This window comes from Protopterus annectens, chromosome 3.part0 (genome assembly GCF_019279795.1).
Source record: "Protopterus annectens isolate FY-2018-M chromosome 3.part0, PAN1.0, whole genome shotgun sequence".
In the NCBI taxonomy this organism is placed as follows: Eukaryota; Metazoa; Chordata; order Ceratodontiformes; family Protopteridae; genus Protopterus; species Protopterus annectens.
This window is the reverse complement of record NC_056731.1, coordinates 1,840,445,266-1,840,459,168: the sequence shown is the minus strand read 5'-3', so window position 1 is coordinate 1,840,459,168 and position 13,903 is coordinate 1,840,445,266. Positions and strand designations below refer to the sequence as shown.

The 13,903-nt window shown below is 38.8% G+C and overlaps 1 protein-coding gene across 2 annotated transcripts in view; it reads left to right on the top strand.

The window, feature by feature from the left end:
• GUK1 (guanylate kinase 1) overlaps positions 1 to 13,903 on the top strand; it is a 1,109,311-nt gene that overhangs the window by 48,549 nt on the left and 1,046,859 nt on the right. The gene's annotated exons all lie outside the window — the stretch shown is intronic.

The following is a 13,903-nucleotide window of genomic DNA, read 5'->3' as shown; positions in this document are numbered from 1 at the left end:
GGTTTTCTGGCAAATCATTGAGGGCTGAAGTCAGAAAATGACTAGACATGTAAGTTTCAGACTTCATACCCTTCAGAAAACTCGTGGTAACACAAAACCTGTTCTATCAACTTTCTAAGTTTGTGAGAGCAATATTTAAAAAGTGTCCTTATTTTTGGGCCTTTGTCTCCCCATTATGTATACCTTTCTCCAGATTTCTTGCTTTAAGAGGTTGAGAGGCATGTTCCAAACCAACACAATGAGAGAGACATCAAAGGTTACAACTTGGAAAGGACTGCAGATAGTGAGCGACGGTAAAGATTATGGGTAGGTATTTTTGAGCAAATATTATACAACAGATAGGACTATTAAAGGATGGATATGTGATTTGCTCTAAATAAAGATGGAATAAGACTGCAGTAAACTATCATTGCTTGCTTCTAACGAACTGAAGTCTGATTAAGAAGTAAGAGCAATTGTGGGATTAACTTTCAGTAATGTCCCAATATTTAGCTTATTGTAATCTTAAACAATATATTCTTTCAAGATGCATTTTTAAAGATCTCTTTAGGCAAACACACTCATACTTGAGATCTTGTGTTTGCCATTTCTTTCTTTGAGATTAGTGTCTCTTAGATGAACTCGCATGAGACGTGAAGTTCATAGCTTGTCATGATCTTTCAAAACTCTGTATTGTAGTCAGGTTTACTGTCTTTTATGTGGCAGGTTAACATTAAATTTTATTTATTTATTTATTTGGTTAGTGTAAGTGTCTTGATTCTTTTATGAATGTGTTGTTGTATAGCCAGGACTAAGATGGTGGGAAGTCATGTTTTCATTTTAACATGATGAAAGCTTTTTGTGTACATCCAAGCTGTTCCAGCTATGCCAGCTGAGAGCTTTCTTCTTTTTAATATAGATGCGTATAGTAAGTTGGTTTTCTTTGGCAAATTCTACAGTGTTATCCAGTGTAAGCATGTAATTCTGCTGTAATGAGCATGCACATTGGTGTATGTATATATGCAAACAATATTTTCTGTCAGCTATATCTTCTGTGTTTCATATATCTTGAAGTTTTTTTTTGTCTGTGAGTATGCTACCAGTGTTTCATCATTGAACATTCTGTGTTGTATATATCCTGCTGGATTTTACCAGTTAGTGCTTGTGTACAGTAAGAGTGTTTCGTCACCTGAATGTTCTGTGTTTCAGACCACCTGAAGTTTACTATTTTACCTTAAATTTTTTTAGGGGAAGTGACAGTTTCTTTGCTATATTAGCAGTTTTAGTGCATTTTTATTTTCTGGTAGATATGCTTTATGGTGTGATTGTGTAATAACTTAATCTTAATGTTTCCAACAAGATGTCTAGAAATGGACTGTCCATTGAAACTAGTAAATACATTTTTTTTTTACTTTCCTCATTTCCTAGAGGCTTTCATTGCTTTGCTCTCTGTCATATTGGCTCATTTTTATACTGTCTACCACTCCTCAATCAACTATCCAAATCCCCAACGCATGACCTCAGGCTTAGTGACACTCTTGCTCTTGAGTCTTAATTTCATGCGTCTATGCCATGGCATGACCCACCTCTGGTTTTGTCCAGTACTCTACTGGTGTCTGCAACTGCTCTACTACTGATAATTTGCTACTAAAATGCACAACCACCTTTCATAGCCTGCCTTTGGATGTTATAGGGTCACAGTATGACAGTCCATGCTTACACATTCCAGTCTATTTATCTATTTGTTATTCATTTACATTTGTTAACCGGGTAATTCTATACTAATTCCCCCATCTCAGACAGACACACTGGTACACACCCTAGCATATTGCTTTCACTTCTTCACCTTTCTTTATGCTTCTGGGCCGATTCTGTATTTATGTGTTCGCTCTGATACAATACTCTTCATCTCTATTACACAGTACTTTTCTGTTTTATTTAAAACATTTATGGCCATTCTTGTTTTGATATTTTGCTTCTCATTTTAATGCTTTTCAGCCTATATCCTATTGCTGTCATGTCCTTCTTAATACCAGCAAGCCCAACTCTTCTGACAGTCAAATATTTACCAACAAATTACCCACTTAAGGAGGGTTTTCAAAAAAGTCTGCTCCCCCAGCTCTCTGACTTGTTATAGTTTATCTACTTTACAATGAGACAAAGTTTCAGTCACTACTTATAGGTGGTCCAGGTCAGTGCATTCACCACTCATTCCTGGAACAAGTGGGCTTGATGACCACATATCTACAGTAGTGGTGGGCAAAGTCAGCAATCGCATGTTGTCCTGTGGATGCAGTCACTGCTCATCTGAAGTACTGGTAGGTACAATCAACGCTCATCTCTGGTACTGATAGGTGAACTAATCCTTTATCTTTGATACTGTCTGTACAGTCACCACATCTGTGATATTGGTGGGTGCAGCTAACACTTATCCCTGGAAATGGTGGATAAAGTGACCACTTATTTGCAGTACTAGTGGGTGAACTCACAGTTCATTTTAGGTACTGGTGGGTACAGGTAATACTTAACTGTGGTAATATTGGTTAAGGTCACTATTTACCTGTGACTCTGGTGAGTGTAGTCACCATTTACTTGCACTTTTGGCACTATTATTCTTTCTGACAGGATTTTGTAAGTTTGCTTTCTGTTTATCTAAGGCTAATTTAGGCTGTTCTTGTTCATATGTGGCTGAAATTAGGCACTTTTTTATTTAATTGGGAGTGGTCATGATATGTACTTGTGCTTAGTTTTGGACTAACGAGATTACTGGCCTTTTCCTCAATACAGTATTCTGTTTGTTTCACTATATACATAGTCTTTTTACACTTATTTAAAAGGTGAATATTGGGGTTTTGTTCCTTTGGATACTGAGCTTATTGTTCCACCTGCAGTTGGTTGGTTCTGATTTGGCTTTTTGCCACCTGTCTTGGTGGACTTTAATACTGCTCCCTTATCTTCCATCTACCTTATCTACACCTAAAAACATAAAACTAAAGTGAAAAATATGCTTCAGTGTATGGCTTGTGACTCTGCAGTAGCCTCAGCCAAGGGTAGGCTATCAGACCACTCACTTTCTTTTACCTCCAGGTCCTGTGATGATGTATAGGTGCCACATCTGCTCATGACACAGGAAGGAGTCAGACACATCCTCCAGGGTTGTACTATATCCTGGTTCAGGTATGGGGAAGTCAGGGGTGCAGAATCTGTTGCCATTGGTGATGCATGTTTTCCCATCAATGTAGTGCATTCTAAAGAGAGACAGAAGACCCACCAGGTAGTGGGGCAGCAGTCTGTCTGGTTTCTCACCTGAAATGGTGGTTATGGCTAGAGTCTTTGTTCCGGCAGTTGTATACAGTGTGTGTATCCTGGTTTAGTAATGCCGGTGCTTCCACCACTAGTCATTTATCTAAAGATCCTGATTTTAATGGAGATTATCTGTCTGAGGATTCTGACCTGAAACAGTTGGATCAAATTGGTTTCCTCTGATGACAAACAGGTGCAGGAACCAAAACAGAAGTTTTCTTTTGGCTCCTTATTGAAATTTTGGCACCCTCACCCATAAAGACTATCAATTTTTTTCCTTGTTATATTTATGCCAATGATAGTTTGGTGCTTGTGTGTGTGTGTGTGTGTGTGTGTGTGTGTGTGTGTGTTAGTATCTGATTTTGACACTTTCGCAGAGTGTGTGTGTGTGTGTGTGTGTGTGTAAAAATGTACATGCAATCCAGGTTAGCTTACACCACTTAAAAACAACTAACGCTGTATAAACTAACCACTACTTTTGCTTTACAAGCTTTCCCTCTACCTTTCCTTTCTGCTACCTTTATATTATATAAATTATAACACTATTTCACCTCCTACTATATCTCCTAAACTTTTCTCTGAATCATAGATTTCCTTCAATATTTTATATCCACTGTAAGCTCCCTTTAAAAAATCTGTATATGGAGAACTTTGAATGAGTGTACTTTTGCTTTGTTAAGATTTTAACTTATTCATTCAGCAGGGCAAAGGGTTTAATTGTATGCATAAATATCTATTTTTGTCAAGTTCTGAAACTTGTGTATGATTTTAAGTATGTGGTTAACAAATACTATGCTTTATATGTCTTTGTGCACTGTTGTTGTTTGTAGAACTTTTCTCCCCTGACCTCCTCTAAAAATGGATTTTTGCCAGTCAGGCTTTCCCGGTAAACAAGTAAAATAAATAAATAAAATTAACTAAATAAATAAATATTTTTTCAGCTTGTTTGGCATTCTTCTGCCATGCATTACCCCTGACACTCTGCGTCAGTTGCTTGCAGGTCCTGTAATTCTAGCTTTGACCTCATTCTGACTTGCCTTATCCTCAACCACTCCACCCAGGTACTTGAAGCTCACTTACCCCATTTACTGCCATTACAGCTGTCTTACCTGTACTCTGTTTCATCCTGTGTGCTTTCAGTTTTGCATTCCATTCCCCTATCCATTGTTGAACTGCTTTTGTTACAGTCCACCTGCAATGTCGCATCATCTGCATACAGCAACTTTGTGCATCTGCTCCCTCTGACCCATTTATTAATGTAGTTCATCACCAGTATGAACAGTGGGCTCCAAGAAGAATCCTTATGTACACCCACTCTGTGTCCAAACTGTGTTTGCACTTGTGTCGCTGGGCCCCTGTGCATGGTTTGCACTATCTCTACAAATATGTCTGGGACTTCAAGCCACGTTAACGAGACTTATCAGTGTTTAAAATTCAGGCATGAGTTTAGTCCGACCAAAGTCGCACCCATTTTAATAACACCACATAATTCCAGCCCACAGTGTCGGTTTACTGTAATTATTTTGTACATCCTCTTCCCCAGTCTTTTTTTTGTTCTCATCATGAGTGAAACCCTCAATTTGCATTTCTATCACCAGCAACGCAAGTCTTATGTTCTGCTGCTGACATAGCATCAATCCCTGTGAAATGTAAGGAGAGTACATGTGCATCCATCAACCTCTTAGTGCTAGAAGTCTGGAAAAAGCCTGACAGAATGGGGGAGATGATGCTCAAAAATAGGGACAGACTTTAAATATTGCTTTGCTAGAATAACAAGGTTTGTATTAACATGCATTTTTCTGAAGGATACAATGTTCGAAACTCAAACTTATGTCATTAGCTAGTCCCTTCAATCACTAGAACGTGAAAGTGATTTGCCAGAAAATCACAAATTTTATTGAAGAACAGACCAAAAATATGAAGAAAAAATCTGTATTCTGCAAAAATCTGGACAGTTGTAAAGTAAACTTGCAGTAGAGCTATGGAGCTTGGACTCCGAGAAAGCGAAACACCCTCATTATTTTACACTCGCTAAGCAACGCTGTTTAGCGAGTGTAAAATAAAAAAAAAATAGAACTGTGTGTGTGTGTGCGCGCGCGCGCGCGCTCGTGAGCGCATACGAGAGCGATATCAATCCAGCCATTATTTTGCACTTTGCTAAGCAGCATTTTAGCTGTTTAACGAGTGTAAAAGAAACATAAAAAAGTGTGCATTTGTTTATTTGTTTTTCTTAATGTGTGTGTGTGTGCGCGCGCGTGGTTCTGTGAACGCAAAAGTGTGTGTGTGTGTGTGTGAAGATGCCCTTTTGACACAAAAGAGAGAGGGAGGTGGAGTGTATGTGTAAATGCGTGGAAAAAATGCCATTTAAATTATTGAAGTTCACATCTGCCTCTACAAAGCAAGCATGTCACAAGTTTCTGAATTCAGTTGCTCATTTCTCGACAAACCAGTTTCCCTTTTCCTGTACAACTTATTTAATAGCACTTTCTGCCCAATATCTGTGCACCTCATATATCCATACAAAGTTACTTAATGAAAGCATTCAGAAAATACTTAACACCAACCAACATACACTTTTTAATTCTTGGTCCACTAATGATTGGCACTAAAGATTTTTACATGCTGGCTTGCCGGGCCTAACGCACAACCTTCAACGAAGGAACGCCCATTCACGCATGTCGCCACACAGAAGACGCTCTAACTGAGAATTGAACGGACAGCGTCTAACTATGAGGTAACAATGCTACCGCAGTTGTATAATATTCAGAAGTCTTATAAACTTGTTAAACAGATGAAAGCAGTACAAAAGTGTTTTGGCTGTTGTGCAATACACTCTTTGTCAAATGGGCTTAGTTTCACTTTCTGTTTCATACGGGACAGATTAACATGGTGATTCAAACTCATTAAGTCTGTAATCATAGTTCACATGTATTGTTTGTAGTCAGAATTTACAGTACCAGATATGCCAACAACTATAGGTTGTTTATGCTTTTGTTTTTCACTCTTAGTAAGCCAGAGCCTGAAAATGAGTTCAGGTTTTGTTGCTAGGTACTTTCTGACAAAAAAAAAAAAGCTGAAGTCTTCCAATCTTTCTTTAACTTGACACTTTTTGAGGTACATTTTGATACTGAGTCTGAATTGTATGTATATGTGAGGGTGGTGTGTGTGTGTGTGAGAGAGATTGAGATGAGAAAGAAAATAAAAGGGGAGATTGCACTACTTATTGCCTGACAGTAAGAGCCTAGGTGGCATTTTCTTCAGTACAGTGATTAAATGATAGCAGATATATTACTTTATATACATAGTTTTCAGGTAAATGAATTCCCTCACCAAAAAATATATATCCTACATTTTATGGATTCTCCACAAGTGGAGAGGCCATTTGCCTGTGGTATCAGGATTCACCACCCACCATCCCCTTTGGTGGCATGTTACTTCTTAAAAGGCCCATTCTTTCATGTCTTATTGCTTGCTTGCTAGCAAAGTAGAGGCAACTGGAAAGACCACGTTTAAAAAAAGAGCTGTGAATAAAAGTTCTGGCTATACATATTGTTAGCCAAACAATGGTGCAGTCATCAGCGATGTTAACTGTGTGGGATGCCCCTAAAACACAGACTGCGTGACATAGGAGTGAAGAAGTGACAGAGAAGAACTATATAGTTTTGTGAGCTGTACTTCAATTTATTTTGCTGCAAGAGTCTGTCACAGGACAAGGGTGCTGGGTACAATACTGATACTATTCTTCTCATGTAAGAGGGAAGTTTGGTCTCCAGATCTAGGACCCAATTTGTCTTATGTTTGTACAGATGAGACTTGTGTCCTGCCTGGCTCTGTGGTATATAGGAATGGAGCCCTGTCTGCAACCTGTATGTCTTGGGGTTCAATTATTGGCCCCAGTACTGCATTAACCAGGCAGGTGGGGAGGTGAAGGAGCTTGGCTCCCTCATCTCTCCCACAGTGGTGGGAAAGGGTTTGCTCACTTAGGGGCACATTGGGCAATGTAATCTCCATGGCACAGATGAGAGATGTCACTGATCATGCTTTAGGAGGTGCAGGTTTGCTTGAAATGCCCCTTGTAGAAGTGAGGGAACATCATCTGTCATCAGTCCAGTGCATGTCCCTCCCCTGGTACTTCACTGGGTTCTCACTTTCAGGGCATAAAATGAAAAATTCAAACCACTCTTTTTTTTCAACAAACATCTTTATTAAATTTGCACATATGACATAGGCAATCTTCCATTTATATAAATGAAAAACAAACAAAATGACACCACTTTAGTTGCAAACATTAAACGTCACAGACACCATTGAAACAACTGTAGCTGCAAACATTATACATCACTTATAATCTATCCAGTCACTGTCAGTTAAGCATTATATGGCTCATTCAAATCCTGCCTCTTAAACCTCGTTCCTTCTCTGCATTTATTGTTCCCCCAATTCCTATTTTTTCCTATGTAGTTTGCTCCTTCCCTTTTCTAAAGATCCCAATTCCATTTGTTTTATCTCTGTTGCTATATTCACTACTTCTAGTAAAGTTGGTCTAGACTTTTATTTCCGTTTTCTAGTAATTGCTTTTTTGGCAGCCACGGTAATTAGACTCAGCAAGGCTTTACTTTGTCTAGGCAATTCCGATTCTGTATCATAGCTCAAAAAAATCATCTCCGCAGTCAATCCAATACGCTCACCCAACATCTCCAACAGAACAGTCTGCAGGGAATTCCTAAAGTCTACCAGCTCATTACACTCCCAAAAAATATGTTCCCAGCCACCACCTTCTTGCCCGTCATACCTCCAACTTTTGCTATCCACCTGAGGAAAAATTCTTTGGAATCTACTTGAGGTATAAAAACACCTATGTAAACACTTCCAGGCAAAGATCCTAAATCTTCTAGACTTTGTTGCATATTTGTGAGATATACATATATCCCAACATTGTCTCGTGAATAGCTTATCCAATCTCCCTTCCCAATCCTTTCTAAACAAATCTGATTGATTTTTATAATTATAATGCAATATTTTATGTACTTTACTAACTCCTTTTTGAGTGGCAGCTTCTGTCAAAAACTTTACCAGTGGTGGTCTTTCATTCAGGAGCCCCACATTTCTCTCTCTTTGGCTATACTCTGATATCAGTCCTTGATAGGGAAGGCGATCTCTAACCTGCAGTCCACATAAATTCTTGGCCTCTTCCCATTCTATTACCTTTCTTTCTCTACTTATTTGCTCCCAATACCTTGGTCCCTTTGCCAGTTTACTCCAAGAAATTACAGCCTCTGCTTGCCTATTATCTGCATCCCTAACCACAGTCTGCCCTATTGGCAAAATCTCTTTTCTCCATTCTCATGCTGGTTTAGTTCTTACAATACTCCCTGCTATTTTATGAATATAATACTCTGTATGATTTTTGTTGTTCTCCTTAAGAGTCTGCATCCAAAATCCCAATCTATCCTTATTTCCTGAGCTTCTTCCCTGTATCATCATGATCGTCATCATCCCTTTCCAATTTGAATTCTATTTTTCTGCTTATGCTATGTATAAGAGCCGTAACTGTGTTGCTCTAAAATACCCCCTCAAATTGGGTAATCCTAGTCCACCTTGGAAGAATCCTCTTATCCCACTTGACCCTTGCTGTTTTCCTTCCCATATAAAATCCTTCAACTCTTATCCACAGCTTTTCCTTTGGTTGATAAAATATGCCTGACCTCTGTATAAGACCAAAGGGACTAAAAACATTTTAATAGCGTGTATCTTAGTATTCATATCCCTATAACAAAGCTTCCAGTTTCTCAATTTTTGTATTATCTTCTGTTTAGTCTCTCCCACATATCATTAGCTGCCACAACAGAGTCATTTCTAATCCATACTCTTAAATGCTTCATTTTATCATGTCCCCATAAATATGAATATTGTAGGACCAATTTCTGTGCGGGTACATAATTTACCGCTATTGCCTTTATAGGTTCATAGGTAGGTACTAGGCTATTGGCCCTAGGGCCCATGCAAGCCTAGCCAAAAGATGTACCCTGGCTTTCGCCACCCAAGAAAATTATTTTTCTGTGCCCCTGTCGAGCAGAGCCACAGAAGTGATCCCCGGGGTGAATTTCCCATTTCCCATTCAATCATCAAGATTTTTCTTGAAGAGTGCTAATGAGGAGCTCTGTTTGACATAGATAAGCAGTCTGTTCCAGAGTATGGGAAGTCTCTGGGACAGGAATCTATCCCTCTAGCATGTTCTGTTTATTATGGTGACAAGGTTTAGGTCCCTAAAGCATGTAGCTCTGAGGGATTGGGATTTCTAGCATGTCCAACAGCTCTGGGTTTGACATAGCTTTGTATGTTAGGCAGAGATCGCCCCTGAGTAGGTGATATGCGATGGAGTAAAGGTGTAGTTTTTTGAGACTGTCTGCATAGGGAATCTGTTTGAGGCTAGTAATCCTCTTTGTGAGGTATTTCTGTGGTCTTTCCAGTTGTTGTAGATGTCTTGTGAGGTACATACCAAAAGGGGCGTTGTACTCTATAATGGGTCTAATGAGTGATGAGTAGAGGGGAACAATGACCTCTTTTTTTCTGGATGAGAATCCTTTTGTGATGAGCCACGTAGAAGGATTTCCTGACCACTATGGCGATGTGATTATCAAAGGAGAGACTACTGTCCACCTGTGTCCCAAGGTCTCTTATCACATTTTCGGCATTAAGTAGACTACCAGCTATGTGGTAGTTCATGGGTACAGAGTTTTTACCAAAGGGGTTGACCATACACTTTTTGACATTGAGCTTCAGGCCATGGCTTTGACACCAGGTATCTGTCTCAGTGAGGCCCTTTTGTAGTTTGTCCACATCGTTAGGAGTTTTGATTATGGCTCCTAGTTTGCAGTCATCTGCAAACTTTGTTAGCCTGCACTTCAGAGAAGTAGATACCAAACAGAGAGGACCCAGGACTGAACCTTGTGGTACTCCACTTGTCACTGGTCTGATGTCGGATTTGGAATCTGCTACTTTCACAGTGTGGGTTCTGTCCATGAGCCAGTTGGCAACCCATCTTGTGACATAGGGATTTATACCTAGTTTAGTGAGCTTATCTATAATTCCAGAGTGGGGGATGGTGTTCAAAGCCTTGGCAAGATCTCGATAAGCTGTGTGAACCATTTTACCCTCATCTATGGCTTTGGTGACTGCTTCAAAGAAGTCAATCAGGTTTAGGAGACATGATCTGCCTTTTACAAATCCAAACTGGGTAGGGTCCAGAGTTTGGAGATTACCAGTGTCTTTGTTTATGAGTTCCACGATGATACGTTCCTTGGCCTTGCAGACCAGGCTCGTCAGGCTAATTGGGCGGTAGTTCCCGGGGTCCGTCCTGGCTCCCCCTTTCTGGAGTGGGATAACCGTCGCGGTGCGCCATTCAGTGAGGTACAAAGCCTGAGGTGAGGCTATGATTGAACATGGTACTTAGGTAGGGTGACAGTTCATTCTGTAGTTCGTGTAGAACGCAGCCTGGGATATTGTCAGGTCCCATGGATTTTTTAGCGTCATTAATTTTGTATCCCGAGAAGATCTGAAACTGTATTAAAATGTTCCACAACACTGTAATATGGCTTTCTGGTTTTGTCATGTATAAAATATCATCTGCAAATAGTCATCTTTACCTGGCTACCATATCCGGTGGTGGTGGTGCTGCGGTAGCATTGTCGCCTCACAGTAAGACGCTATCCGGTTCGATTCTCCGCTAGAGCATTTTCTGCGTGGAGACATGCGTGAATGGGGTACCTTTGTTGAAGGTTGTGCATCAGGGTTGGTAACTCGGCACATAAAAATCAACTACCAATCATTAGCGGACCAGAGTTCCGCTGTGGTGACTCCTAACCGGGAAAAGCTGAAAGACGCAACAACCTGGCTACCATATCAATTATATCCTTGGATTTATGAGTCCCTTATTTTCTTTGCCAGTGATTCTAAATATTTTCTTTGCCAGTGATTCTAAATATTATGCAAACGACAAAGGGGATAGCAGACAACCTTAAGCGACCTCACCCACTTTAATTTTTGCCTCTGATCCCTCATATATACTTCTAATCAACCTTATAATTGTGTCAGGGAAAGCAAATGCTTCCATTGCCCTGCGCATGAAATCCCAGTCTACTCTGTCCAAAGCTTTCTCTGCATCAAGACCCACCAATAAAAGTGGTATATTCTTACATTCTGCTTCCCTCTGGATCATTAGTGTTCTGTTAATGTTGTCAAATGTTTGTCTCCCCTCCACAAAACCACACTGATCCATATCTATCAATTTTGGTATCACTTTTCCCATTATTTTAGCCATTATAGACATAAACACTGTAATCATGGTTTAATATTGAAATGGACCTGTATGAAGCTAGTTATGATGGATCTTTACCCTCTTTAGGTATTACCATTACCACCGCCTGCTTCCAGGATGCTGGTATTTCTCCTCATCTTAAAATACTGTTAAATAAAACCTTCCAGATCTTTATCAGTTTTTTTCCCTCCTAACTTCCAAACTTCCACAGGAATACCATCTATTCTTGGGACTTTCCTGTAGATTGGTTATAGATAGTCATTTTTATCTCATCTCTTCCTATCCTAACTGTTAGTAATTGAACCTCATCTACCTCTAACCTTGGCATATTTAATTCTTCCATAAACATTTCCATTTGTACCTTTTCTTGATTTCCATATTTCTCTGCTATATACAAACTTTCATAAAATTTCCGAAATATTTCTAATACTTCTACAGCATCTCTTGTTATCTTCCTTGTTATAGGCTCCCTAAGCTTGGTGACAGCCCTTTCCACTTTCTATTGCTGGGTTGTTGTGCTAAAAGTCTTTGTGCTCTAGAATTCTTATCGAAAAAACATTTGCTTAACAGCAATCTTTCTAAACTTGTGCATAGTATTGAGGTAATCCCTTATTTTGTGTTTAGCATTCTGCAGTTGTTCCTTTTCTTATTCTGAGAGATTCCCCCTATTTTGCAATACTTTAACATTTGTCAGTCCCTGTAAATAATTCTTGTTACTTTGTAACCATATCTCCCTTTCTTTTATTTCCACCCTAGTTTTGAACTCCACTTTAATTTTATCCCACTCCCTAGCTATGTTTTTCAGAAGAAAATTATATCCTCTCTAGTAGCTCCTGAATTAATTCTAAAACCCATTCTTTAAATTCCTCCCTTTTCATACCGATAGGTGGGAAATCACCAGTGTCTCATTTTTATTTCATTACCTTGCATTTTTATTTAGTTATTATTGACACATGATCTGAAATAGTTATTGAGTGCATTTCAAGACCTTCAATTAAATGCACATGTTCCTGTGAGATATAAAATCCAACTAGCATAGCCCAGTTTTTGTATCCCAGGTCACTCCAAACTCCTAGTACTGAATTCACATCTTTCATGCTAAGCATTTTCATAAATTTCTTCAAAAATCTACCCTCCTTTGTTATATTTTCCCTTCTAGGCCCCCAGACACATCTTCACTGTTACAAACCAAATTCCAGTCTTCACCTATAAGTAATGTTCCTTGTTGAAAGCTGATTATTTCTCCCAGAATTTTCTTAAGCTCCATTATAGATTATAGTTTTATAGGGATGGAAATGCACGCCAGTGTAATCCTCCGCCCTAGCTAATAGCATCTTAGTATTATGCATCTTCCACTATTATTTTTTTTCTTCTTCTATCACAATTGAAGCTCCTCTTGCAACTAATATAAGTACTCCTCTTTTCTTTTGCCCCAGATATTCCGCTAAATAACCATCCTGAAAAACTTTCTTTATCAAATTCACATGTTCAGGTCTTTCCAGGTGGGTCTCCTGTAACAGTTATTTGTACTCTACATTTTTAATGTAGTTCACTACTTTTTCTTTTTTATATTTGTCTATAAGACCATTCAGATTGAAAGACATTACAGAAAGCATCATTTTCTTACACAGTTAATATTACCACCTTTTATGTGTAACTGTTTTTTTGTGTTAAATGTCTAGTTCCAGTTTTTATATTACATGCATATACTGTTCAGCAGGTTGGTCTTGTATACAGTTTTGTGTCATACCCATTTGCCACATGTTACATACCTTTTTGTTTTTTTGAAAGCACTCAGAACAAACAACCCCCCCCCCCGAAAAAAAACTAAAACCTATTAACTTAATAATAACATACAACACTATATACATCTTTAAATACTGACATTTTTGCTTCCTATTAAGAACAAAAGTTCTAAGTTGATAGCCACACAGACAGGCTAGAGTTAACCTAAAAGAAAGGTTGAATCCAAAAGAGGAAAGTGCCCAAACCAAAACTGCAAATCCAAAATAAGAGCACTGGACAGCCGTTGACCCGAGGAAAAAATGTATTAATGACACAGCAAACCCAAAAGAACACCAAACTTAATACTTTAACCCTGAAATCACAGGCACTATGTTTTTGTCCGCAACATCGTCAGAGTACAGTCCAAAACCAAATTTCAACATTAAATAAGGTGTCCAATTACATAAATTGCATGCAGTCAATGTTGACAATAATCCAATTAACATTAATTAATAAAACATTCAACTTAAAACAGTATGAAATAGATATAAAATATGAATATGCAGTACAGTTTATATA